Below are 11,756 nucleotides of genomic sequence, written 5' to 3'. Positions count from 1 at the left end.
CCATTCCCCAAAATGTAGCCAGAGCAGTGTTTTTCCAAGGGCAAAGGGCAAATGTCATTCTTTAGTGTCTAAGTGAAGAGTAAAATACTTCCTCTAAACTGTACTCTTATCTAGGCTCACCTGACCCATTTCCCTTCACTCTGCCTGCTCTACCCACTCTGACCCTCTTTCATTTTGTCTCCTGCCATCTCACTTTCATGTGGTAACCACTTATCTGCCCCTCTCAGCATGGAATCCTTCCTCATGGATGCCTCCCTAATTAAGTCAAATATTTCTATTTTTATGTCTGATAGGATCATGATTCTGTATGTCATAGAAAGGAGCATGGTTATAATTTTACATTTATATGTGTATCCATTGGTCAACATCTGCTTCCTGGACTATAAGCTCTGTGGACTATAACCACGCCTATTTGCCTCTTTATGGTATCCCCCGAACTTATCCAATGCTTGGAAAATAACACTCAAAAATATTTCAGAGTGCTCAGTTCACAGCATATATACTAAAATTGGAACAGTACGGAGATTAGCATGGCCTCTGCATGAGGATGCCACGCAAATTTGTGGAACACTCTATACTTTTCTGTCACATGTTCTCAAATGTAGGAGCTAAAAAAAAATTGACCTTATGGAAATAGAGAGTAGAATGATCACTACCAGAGAGGCCAGGGAGGGTACTGAGGAGGTGGTGGGGATAAAGATTGGTTAGTCAGTGGATCTACACTGGAGTTAGATAGAAGTAATAACATCTAATGTTCAGTAACATAATAGAGCAAGTACAATTAAAAATAATTTATTGTATATTTTAAAATACCTATAGAAGTAGAATTGGAATGTTCCTAACACAAAGAAATGATAAATGAGGTGATGGAAATTCTAATTACCCTAATTTGATCATTACCCACTCTCTGCTTGTATCAAATTATTGCATATACCCCATAAATATGTACTACTACGTACTCATGAAAATTAAAATTTAAAATATTAAAATTTAAAAAAAATTTCTGAGATGAGGGAATAAATGTCCAGCTACATTTCAATTAAGTTGTCATATGTTACAAAGGCCACATTTCTATATTATATACTATGTAATATCTGGTGGAACTCCTAAGGAATATAGTTGGGGACTTATCTAACTATTACACTACCATTATTAATCAGGTTAAGTAACCCTAGTTGTTGAAACACACAGTCCCAGCATTTCAGCAGATTAACATAACAGAAGGTGATGTTTCACCCTTGGTACAGTCAAATTTGGGTTGAGAGTGTGGGGTCACTCTGCTCCACAGAGTCATACATGGACCCAGGCTCCTTACTTCTACTGTTCAGACCTCCCTTAAGTCTCAGAATCCTCCCTAGATTCTTGAGATCTATCATCCAACAAGCAAAGAAAGAGAAAAGTGAGGCCTGGAAGTGGCTATATCATTCTGTCCACATTCTATTGGCCAAAACATCATTGTATGATCCCATCTGGTTGCAAGGCAGGTTGGGAAATGTAGCCTTCCTAGTGCTACCCATCATTTTGGTTTAGCTCCAATTAGGTAAGATGACTAAAATTTGCCAGCAGTTACTAGATACTCCAAAAACTATATTATCAGCAAGGAAGGGAGAACAGTACTCAAAACCAAACTCTCAAGTAAGGCAAGTGCCAACATTAAATGGACTGATATAGTGGTATTGTGTCTGTCTAGGAATGTGCTACATGGTTTGGTAAATACAGTTTTCCTACTGCAGAGAATCTCAAAACAAGTACATTTTAAAAATGAACTTTGAAGAATCAGCTGGAGGGTATACAGATTTTCATATTCACTTTAGGATTTTTCATTTTCATATTGTACTAGTTAATGTGCCAAAATGAAAATAGCTTTCCACAAAATGGAAGTTACACTATAAAGTTGGATTTGGTATTATCTGCTGCTGAATTGCAATGGAATCTCAAAAGGAGTGATGTAACTATGGAAGCAGGATCTTCTCCTTGAATGTTTCGCTAAGATTCTGTCAAACAGATCAGGAAAACGGAATATATGCAAGATTGACTTTTCAATCAACAAGCACAAAAAGACCCTGGTAGATAAATCAGTTGAAAGAGAACATACACAATGACTGACTGGCAGTATTGTAAGACACAATTTGTAGCTTGACATTGAAGATATTCTTGAAGAATAATTTATCTGAGAAAAGATCAACTTGCTCTATAGAACTGCCAAATTTAGAGTTATTCTGCTTAATGCATCAACATCAACCTTAATATTTGGGAAGGTTTTTCTCTTTTAATTTAAGTTGTTCCTTCGAGAAAATATGTAGCATGGACCTATTTTTGCTCTTTGATGTACAAAGCAGACATTAAATTGGATTTCAGATTCAGTGACAGAGGCGGACTAAGATTAAACACCAAGGTCGTCTATGAAATTGATTGAATCATTTGTTTAATCATGGCATACCTCACCATAGAGAGAAGTGCTTACCAACTTTATGCTTTTATCTTTACTAGTCAGCAATTCATTGAATACCTTTTATTATCATTGCTTTCTTCTATTTTCAGGGGAGGAAAGGGCAGTAGGTAGCATCGTTCTTGGTCACTAGTATCATCTGTCTCTCTCATTCTCTTTTTACCTCACTTCTTGGATGACAGACGGTGACATCTCAACTAACTCCCATATTTCATTGACTCTAAGACACTGTAAATTGTAAGGCACCCTTTTTTTTTTTAACTTACCACTAAGAAAGAAAAACATGGCTGCTTAAACTACAACGTAATGCTTTCTTATCACCTAGAATTTTTATTCTATACTTACCAAAATAACAGTTTTAAACTTTGTCACATATCTGTATCATATTTCATGCTTGTGAAAACACACAAAAAAAGTAAAATAAATTGGTTAAAATATTCCTAAAATTTCTGCATATTTATAGTTCAACCCATCCAAATTCATTTTTTACACAGTTGTTGATATTTGTGTTTTTCAATATATTCTTAAGTTCTGCACTATTTGAATATTAGCATCCTTAAATTATTATCTCCAAGACTTTCTTCCAAACTGCTGACCCTCACTGCTGCAGTGAGCTTTCCTGAGAAAGCACAGGTGATAACTCTGTCACAACCACTGCCTGGTCAGCAGCAATGTTAAGATCTTTAAAAAAAAAAAAAAAGTACATCAAGAATTTGTTAAATACAATCTATGGTTTAAGATGCATCTGAAAATATAACCCAACAGCTTATCTCTGTTCTCTAATTGGTCTGGTGTTTTCTGAATATAAAATATAACTACCATTACATGTCTTTAGCCTTTTATGTTAATATAGGTGTACTTGTAAAGGACACTCCTTCTTTCTTGGCATAAACTCTTTGAATTATGATTTCAACAAATGTTTTATTCACCATCTTAATTGTAACTCACAAATTATTTTTGTGGAAACAACAAACTTCCCATGAAATTCATGTAGGTAACATATATTAAAATCTTTATGTTTGTATTTTTACTCAAACTTTGCAAGTTCAAATGTTAACTTCATCTAGCCACTCAAAGACAATGGCAGTTCAACATAGGCATTCCTCAGGTAATGTGTTATTGCATTCCTGAAGAACTGTGATTAAATCAAACATTCATAAATAGAATCATGTTTTCCTACCATCTTAGATTTTTATATCAGAGCTGGCTTTTTTCAGCTTCTGCTAGATCTTAAACATTCTATCCTTTCTCAAAACTGGCCTTTACCTTGATCTCCTTTTCTCCTGCCCACATCTCTCTTTAAGAAAAAGTTATGCAAACTTGAGCTTAATTTACTTGAGAGTGCTCAATGTTTGAAATAAGCTCCCCACAAATACTTTTGTGATGTCTTAAAATTAATGTGTCTTGCGATCAATAAACCCAGTGATTTAGATTTGTTTTATTTTACAAGCTGGCTTACACTGGGGACATTTTGGTTTCCATTTATGGGGTAACACCCCTAAACATGTTCTGCTGAACATCGTAACCCATCCTAACAACTTTGCCATAAAACCAAAGAGTTTTTTATCAACTCCATTATTTTTTATTTGTGTTTTAATTGTTTTTTCCTATGTGTTTGTTTTAAAATGCATTTTCCATGGTAGTAGCTATGCAAGCCTTAGAAATGCAACTAGACAGATGTACTGACCACGGTTACCAAGGGAGCAGTTTCCTTGGCAATGGCCAACAGTCATCAAAGCAGTTCACGTTCTCTTTCCTTCCCTTGTGACTTGCTCTCACATGTTGTAAAACTTGGGTAGTGGAAACAGCTCTTTGTAAATCATGAGCCTCTATCCACTCAAAACACCACCAATTTTCATGAAGCCCGCAATTGAGAGGGGTAGTAAATTGTTTGTGATGTTCTTTGAGAAGTTTTAAAAGGGCCCCAAGCCACAGTTCACTGTGAAGGATTTCTGATCTCTCTCTCAATTTTGAGCCAGAATTTATTCCAGTCATTTGAAGACGATCCAAAAATTTACCAGCCAATGCCCAAAGGTCAAAGCTGCAAGAGATCCAATAACAAGGGAGAGTTCTTTTATAGAGTAAATATTTTCTAGTGGTTTGAGAGAGGGATAAAGACTCAGGTATTTTTCAATCGTGACTTGCAGTCAAACTACTGTCTGTATTTCTACAAATCATGAATGAGAATACTAATACTTATTTGTAGAGTACCTCTTGATCCGCTTAGTAAAGTCTGTGATTAAGATTGATTTTTTTCATCTTAAGAAAGGTTAGAAAAAAAATTTAGTTATATCCCCAAACCATGAAAAATCTAAAGTGACATGCAAAAACTACAATGAACTATTCTTTTCCCAAATAGAGTATACAATATAGTTGGCATGTGAGGATTTGCTGAAAGTGAGGCCTACATGTTAAACATCTTATGTGGCCGGGTGCAGTGGTTCATGCCTGTAATACCAACACTTTGGGAGGCCAAGATGGGAGATCACCTGAAGTCAGAAGTTTGAGACCAGCCTGGCCAACATGGTGAAACCCCATCTTTACTAAAAATATGAAAATTAGCCGGGAGTGTGATGGGCGCCTGTAATTCCGGCTACTCGGGAGGCTGAGGCAGGAGAATTGCTGGAACCTGGAAGGCAGAGGTTGCAGTGAGCCAAGGTCACACCACTGCACTCCATCGTGGGTGGCAGAGAGAGACTCCGTCTCTAAATGAATGAATGAATGAAAGTGAATGTCTTATGTGCACTATGTCATTTTGTCCTCACAATAAATCTGGCTGGCTACTTCTACTATTCCCATTTTACACACAAAAAACCGAGACTTTGGGAAAGATAATTGTTTGTCAAATTTCTACAACTAGGAATTAGTGTAAGGATTTGAACTCCAGGCCAGCTGACTACAGATTTCATATCCAACCCCACTACCCAAAAGTTCTCCTTCTTTATGTGTGCAGACTTTCTTCTGTGTCAAATTAACACACATTGATCGCTGTCCTTTTTTCCTATTCTCCCTCCTGCATATATTAGTATGATTGCACCATGTATAAAATCCAAGAATTTGATGTATCAGCTTTGAGTTTTAAAAACATAGAAAAAGAATTTGTAATAAATTTCCACAAGTTTTCATCTAACCACAAATTTTGGAAACCAGAAAATACCAGTGGAGATATTCATGTCCCCAAAGGTATTAAGAAATATTGTTGCAATACAAAAAGTTGACCAGTCATGGTAAACTTAATCAGATGGTTCATCTACAGCATTCATTTTCTTGCAGCAGAATTTCAGCAGAATTTTTTGAAAGATTTTCAGGTTGAGGCTCCACGTATAAATATGTGGGAGGGGAACAGAAAAGAGTAACAAAAATTACTAATATTAGGAATCAAATCTGAATAAACAAAGGCAGATAAAGCAATATGTATCACACTACACTTTAGGTATTCTTTGTAGACCAAACTGGGTCAATAACATACTCCCTTTAACAAGGATTTGAGGACCACCTATACCCCATTCAACCTGAGCAGTTTTGATCTCTTTTATGTATTAAAATTGTAATTGAAGAGAGAGTTCTTGGGCTAAAACAGTTTGAGAATAATTGTTTTAGAGAAGCAAAAACAAAGGAGCAATTTTTATATCTCAAAAAATATGTAATATGGTAGATGCTATTCCGTTTCTTCTAGGGGCAAGAAAAGAGAAAACAGTGATAAATAACAATGGAAGGAAAGACAGAAGGAAATGCTCCTCGTTTCTGAGAGCATTGACATCTTATAGAAATTTACTTAAGTGGGTCAAAGTAACAGATCTTCCCTAGAAACATTATGAGCAGTATCAAAACCTTCAGAATAATTTTTTATTCCCATTTTTCATCTATATCTTACTCCAAGCAGACCATTATTTAATACAACCTAGTTTCTACATGGGAATGTTTCTACTTTCCCCATAAACTAAGAACTGTGTTCAAGTTAGAAAGAATTGAATCACGTTTTCAAAATGACTCCAATCAATTCAAGTTTGTCAATTTGTCGCATATATGGTTTAAAATATTTGTAGGTGAAACAAATATATCACATGTTAAAAAAAAATATGAAACTGTTCTCTAAACCTGCCTTTCAGATAAAGTTTAAAAGCCTTTCTTAATTTGGCAAATGGGCACGAAATATTAAGTATTTGCAGTCTTTTTCTTTTTAAAAATAGACACTTCCTAACTATGGCCCATTACAACTCCATCTTTAACAGCCACATTGTGGTTTGGGGATTGTTGTTTTTTAAGCAACACAACATGATTGATGTAATCTGGCATGATTCATTACGATGTCAAGCATCAGCAGAACATTTTGGAAAAAATATTCATCAAAATCTATTACTGTAGAAATTGCCACTTGCAAATTCTTTTTCTGGTTAATTTCCTCCATGATGAAACAATACCTTGATGTCAGAGCACATGTTTTTGGGAAGTGTGGTTATTAAAATAGGTGTTCCTCAAGTCCCAGCATTACCTTCAGGCTTATCATTAAGCATCCAAGGAATATCAAGCAAAATCTCAAAGAAGTTTCTTCCACTATCCACTAACTTTGACTGAAAGGAATATAGTGTTGTGACTTGTGCTCCTGCCTGGTCCCGCTTTTTATCTAGCAGGGATGAAGGTTGGTATGTTCACGTTGGCTGCAGCTTAATTAGACGATGATAAAGAGAAGCAGAGCTAGATTCCCAATTGTCCCACTGCCTGTTGCTTACGTGAATGTAGAAATACTTGCTACATAAAGCTCAGGGTCATAAGGCAAGAAACTAATACCTCTTTTTTATTATTATTATTTTCTCTCCAGCAGACAGACATTCACAGACAGCCTTCATTGTCCATGTTGCAACTGACAGTGACTCTGATAGAGGCCAGCCACAGCCTTGTTTACAAACACTCTGAAGCCAGATCAGTCTGACAGTCATGAGATACGGAAGGTGCCATTCCTCACCTGGCTTGCGTCTCAGTGTCGATAGGAACTAGATAGAAGAAGGACTATAAGTCAAGAAATATTCTGAGCAAATATATATCACAACAATATTATTAAATTAAACAATTCTCTAGTTTCAATATTATGGGATTTTTTTGCATATTAAACCTTTAAAAAAAAAAGAAATCCATCTCTCCAAAGCTAATATTCACTATATCTGCTTAAGCAGACTCAGTAATTACTATATGAAGCCTCAGCCAGTACTCAAATGTCTTTTCAACTGGTTTTTAAAATATTTGGTGTTCAACTAACTCCTTAGATTGTAATCCTTTCAATCAGGAATTCTTTCTTCCTTTATACTTGGCATAGAATGAATTATTGAAATGTCACAATTGTTAAAAGATTTGAGCAAAGGTACTGATTTACAGACATATGTTAAAACTTATAGGAATTTTTTTTTGAAGAAAAGTTCTGTGCAGTAGCTTCACAATTTATTTTCAAAAATTACTTTAGCACAAAAATTCTCCTCTGCCTCAATTTTATCTGGGCTACTAAAATACACGTCACATTTGCCATGACTCTGTCTTTTTAGCTGCCCCCAACCTTTTTATATTCTATGTTGTGTGTGTGGCATACAACAAAATTATTCATGCAAAAAATGTTTGAGCATGTACTGGGTACCAGTCACTGCACTAAGCCCTGGGACACACAGTAAACAAAAAAAAAAGTACCCCCCCCCACACACACACACCTTTTATAATGCTTCTATCGGGAAGATAGGAAGTAACCAAATGTATACGTAAATATGCAATGTGTCATATTTGATGAATGCTAGGGAGAAAAAAAAGTGAAGTGAAGGTATAGGGTGAAGTGGGGACACTCTAATTCATTTGTTTATTTATTATAAATATACTTACTAAACACAACGAGCTTATGTGTTAGGCACTGTGCCAGGCTAGAATGAAGTAGAAGGAAAGATATACCCAAGCCCTGGCTTATTATACCTGATCACAAGAGAAGAAACTTTATTTTTAACCATTGTATTAAGCATTCCAAACCCTGATGAGGTTGTACTATCCTGAAGCAGCAAAACCATTACTTTTAAGTGTTTCGTTTCCTATCCATGTTTCCTTTCCTATTCCTTAATGATACAATGAAGCTCATGCCTGAGTTCTCCAGAAAGCCCTGCAGGCTTCCTCTTCACTCAGAATTCTCCAATGTGGCTTAAGCTCTTCTGATACCCAAGTCTCCGTCCAGATGCCATTCCCAGTCTCCAACCCAAGTCTCTTGGCAGGCAGCCCTTTAGGGTGGAGAGCTGGCAATACAGTACAAGCCTAGTCCACTTAATCCTCACAAAACTCGTATGTTCTTGTTGTGATGAGTAATGCAATATAGGCTGGTTCACTGTTGCCCTCTCTTCACCTAGTTGTCTCTTCTCAGTTCTTTTTCTTGTGTTTGAAAGGGCACAAAGACTGATCATCAAGGGTGTTGTACATCAAGTGCCCAACTAGGGAGCAGAATTTCAGTCTTCCTTCCTGCAGATACCCACTGTGTCTCTAAGCGGATGTCTTGAAGCCCTACACTTGGTTAGAGGAATGGACTGTTCTATTCTCATTCTCTGCAAGGAGGAACGGAGAAAAGCCACAGCTTTTTTCTCAGCATCTTTCATCTTTCAGACTCCTTACATTTCATGTAGTCAAGTATGAAATAAAAATTACAAGATATGAGAAGCAAGAAAATGTGATACATAATCAATAGAAAACATAGCCAATAAAAACAGACCATAGATGACCCAATTATTGAACTTAGCACAGGCTTTAAATAATTATATAAATTATAAATACATTTAATGTTTTATAGGAAAAGATAGATATAATGGAGATATTTCAGGCAAGATATGAAAACTTTCCAAAGAACCATATGGAAATTCTACCACCAAAATATACAATATCTGTTTTTTTTTTAATTCACAAGAGAGGCTTGGTTGCAGATTGGACACCAAAGAATAAAGAATTAATACAGGCAGTTCAATGAAAGGTATTCAAACTGAAATGCAGAAGGAGAGGATGAAAGACTTAAATACATGGAGCATCAGTGAACTGTGAGATAATCTGAAAAGATCTAATTGTATAATTAAGACCTGTAAGGAAAATAGAGAATGGGGCAGAAAAACATGTGAAGAAATGATGTTGAATTTTTTTCCAAATATAGTTAAAAAAAAACAAACAGAAAAGAAAAAAGTTTGACCCATACATCCAAGAAGCTCAGCAAATCTCAGCTAGTATAAATACAAAATAAATACTTGGGATAAAATAGCAAAATATTAGGTGAATATTAGGCTAGACCCAAGTTCGCCAGGTTCCTTTTTTGGAGCACTTTCTAGAGTCTTTAATATATGCATTACAAAATTCCTACAAGGGAATATATAATAGACATATTTCACAATTTTCTTCATTAACCTTTTAAGAGAGACTTTCTAGGGCTGCTATTCTCAGGCAAATGTTTTGACAATTTCTGGGATAGTGGTAGAGAGAGATACACAAATAGGCTAAAAACTGGGAATTTCATTATAGTAATATGGAGAACGTGTTTTATAAATACAACTAGTAGAAAAAGTAGCTTTACCTGAGATTAGAACAAATACGCAGGTGAGTAAAAGGATAAGAGTATTCTAGGTGAATTAAAAGGCTCCCGTAAAAGTAAAATACCAATGCTAACCCTGGTACCTGGTAATCTGACCTTATTTGGCATTAGGGTCTTTGCAAATGTAATCAAGTTAAGATCAAGTCATGTGGATTAAGGAGGACACTAAATCCAATGACTGGTGTCCTTATAAGGAGAGAGATAGGCACATGGAAACACACAGAGAAACACTATGTTAAAGATGGAAGCAGAGATTGGAGTGATGCAGCTACAAACCAAGAAACACCAAGGATTGCTGGCAACCACCAGAACCTAGGAGGAGGCAAGGAAGTGTTCGTCCCTGGAGCCTTCAGAGGGATCATGGCCTTGTACAGAGGTCCCCAGCCCCAGGGCCACAGACTGCTACCAGTCCACAGCCTGTTAGGAACCTGGCCACACGCCCAGCAGGAGGTGAGCTGCAGGTGAGTGAGCATTACCACCTGAGCTCCACCTCCCATCAGATCAGCACCTGCATTAAATTCTCACAGGAATGCGAACCCTATTGCGAACTGCACATGCGAGGGATGTAGGTTGCCCACTCCTTAGGATAATCCAATGCCTGATGACCTGAGATGGAACAGTTTCATTCTGAAACCACTCCCCACATCCACCAGCCCCGAGTCTGTGGAAAAATTGTCTTCCATAAAACCCATTGCTGGTGCCAAAACGGTTGGGAACCAACCACTGCCCTTGCAGACATCTTGATTTTTGGACTGCTAGTCTCCAGAAGTGAGAGAATGAATTGCTAATTTAAGCCACTTTGTAACAGCAGCCATAGGAATCAAATACATATACATATCAGTTCAAACCGTAAAACATTGTTCTTTTTCTCCATCTGCATGAATGTCAAGCCATTTCATATAATTCAGCTTATTACTTTTTAGATGATAAAGTAAGTTACAGAAAGGTACATTCACATACCCAAGGTCACACGCCTAGAAAGTAGTAAAGCCAGGATTTTAATTCAAAATTTGGATCCAGACCTATGCTTTTGATTACACAACAAATGGTGCAGAATCCAATGTATAAGTGAGTAATTAGTTTAGCTCTGCTTTGCTGTTTCTTGTAATAAGATCATTTAGTAGCAGGGACTTATTTTCACCTAGACCAAATGAAACAGATGTTGCTGGACATCTGAGAAAAGATGGGAAGACGATGTGAAAGACTTGGCCTCCATGTCTATGGCATTACAACAATTTGGGGTCTTGTTCCGGTTTTATTCTCTGCGTACAGAACCTTGGGCCAAGCCCCTTTTCTAAGTACATTTGAAGCTGAAACTATACATTCCTCCAGGGACAACATGGGCCATAAATTCCTGTTTCTTTCTGCAGATCCTTTGGTGTGGCCTTGTGTCAGGGAAAAATTACATATCATGTAATATATACACATAGAAGCAGCAAACTCTGAAACAAATATTTAGGCTTTAAAAAAAAAAAAAACCACTTAGTGCATTCCTATACAGCCCCAATTTACCTTCTTTATCTCCCAAGACAACCAATTCCAGTTTAAAGATTATAGAAACCAGACAAGTGAAACTGCTTTGCAAGTTTCTTCAGCAAACCGCTATGTGTTCTCTTGAATATTTGAGCTCAGGCATGGACCGTAAAATCGACATTTATTAGGCAAGTGATTTCATACAAAAACTCTTCTTTTAGTGACCCCATTCTGCTGATCTTCTAGAAT

At 36.6% G+C, this 11,756-nt stretch overlaps 1 non-coding gene across 1 annotated transcript; it reads left to right on the top strand.

The window, feature by feature from the left end:
* The first annotated feature begins 479 nt into the window (after positions 1-479).
* On the top strand, positions 480-582 carry LOC115832249. Its single transcript, XR_004027674.1, has one exon. It is a non-coding gene; the product is annotated as a U6 spliceosomal RNA (small nuclear RNA).
* Positions 583-11,756: the final 11,174 nt, after the last annotated feature.

Source organism: Nomascus leucogenys, chromosome 21 (assembly GCF_006542625.1).
Source record: "Nomascus leucogenys isolate Asia chromosome 21, Asia_NLE_v1, whole genome shotgun sequence".
NCBI classification, from domain to species: domain Eukaryota; kingdom Metazoa; phylum Chordata; class Mammalia; order Primates; family Hylobatidae; genus Nomascus; species Nomascus leucogenys.
The sequence above is the reverse complement of the archived record's forward strand: the minus strand, read 5'-3'. Positions and strand labels throughout refer to the sequence as shown.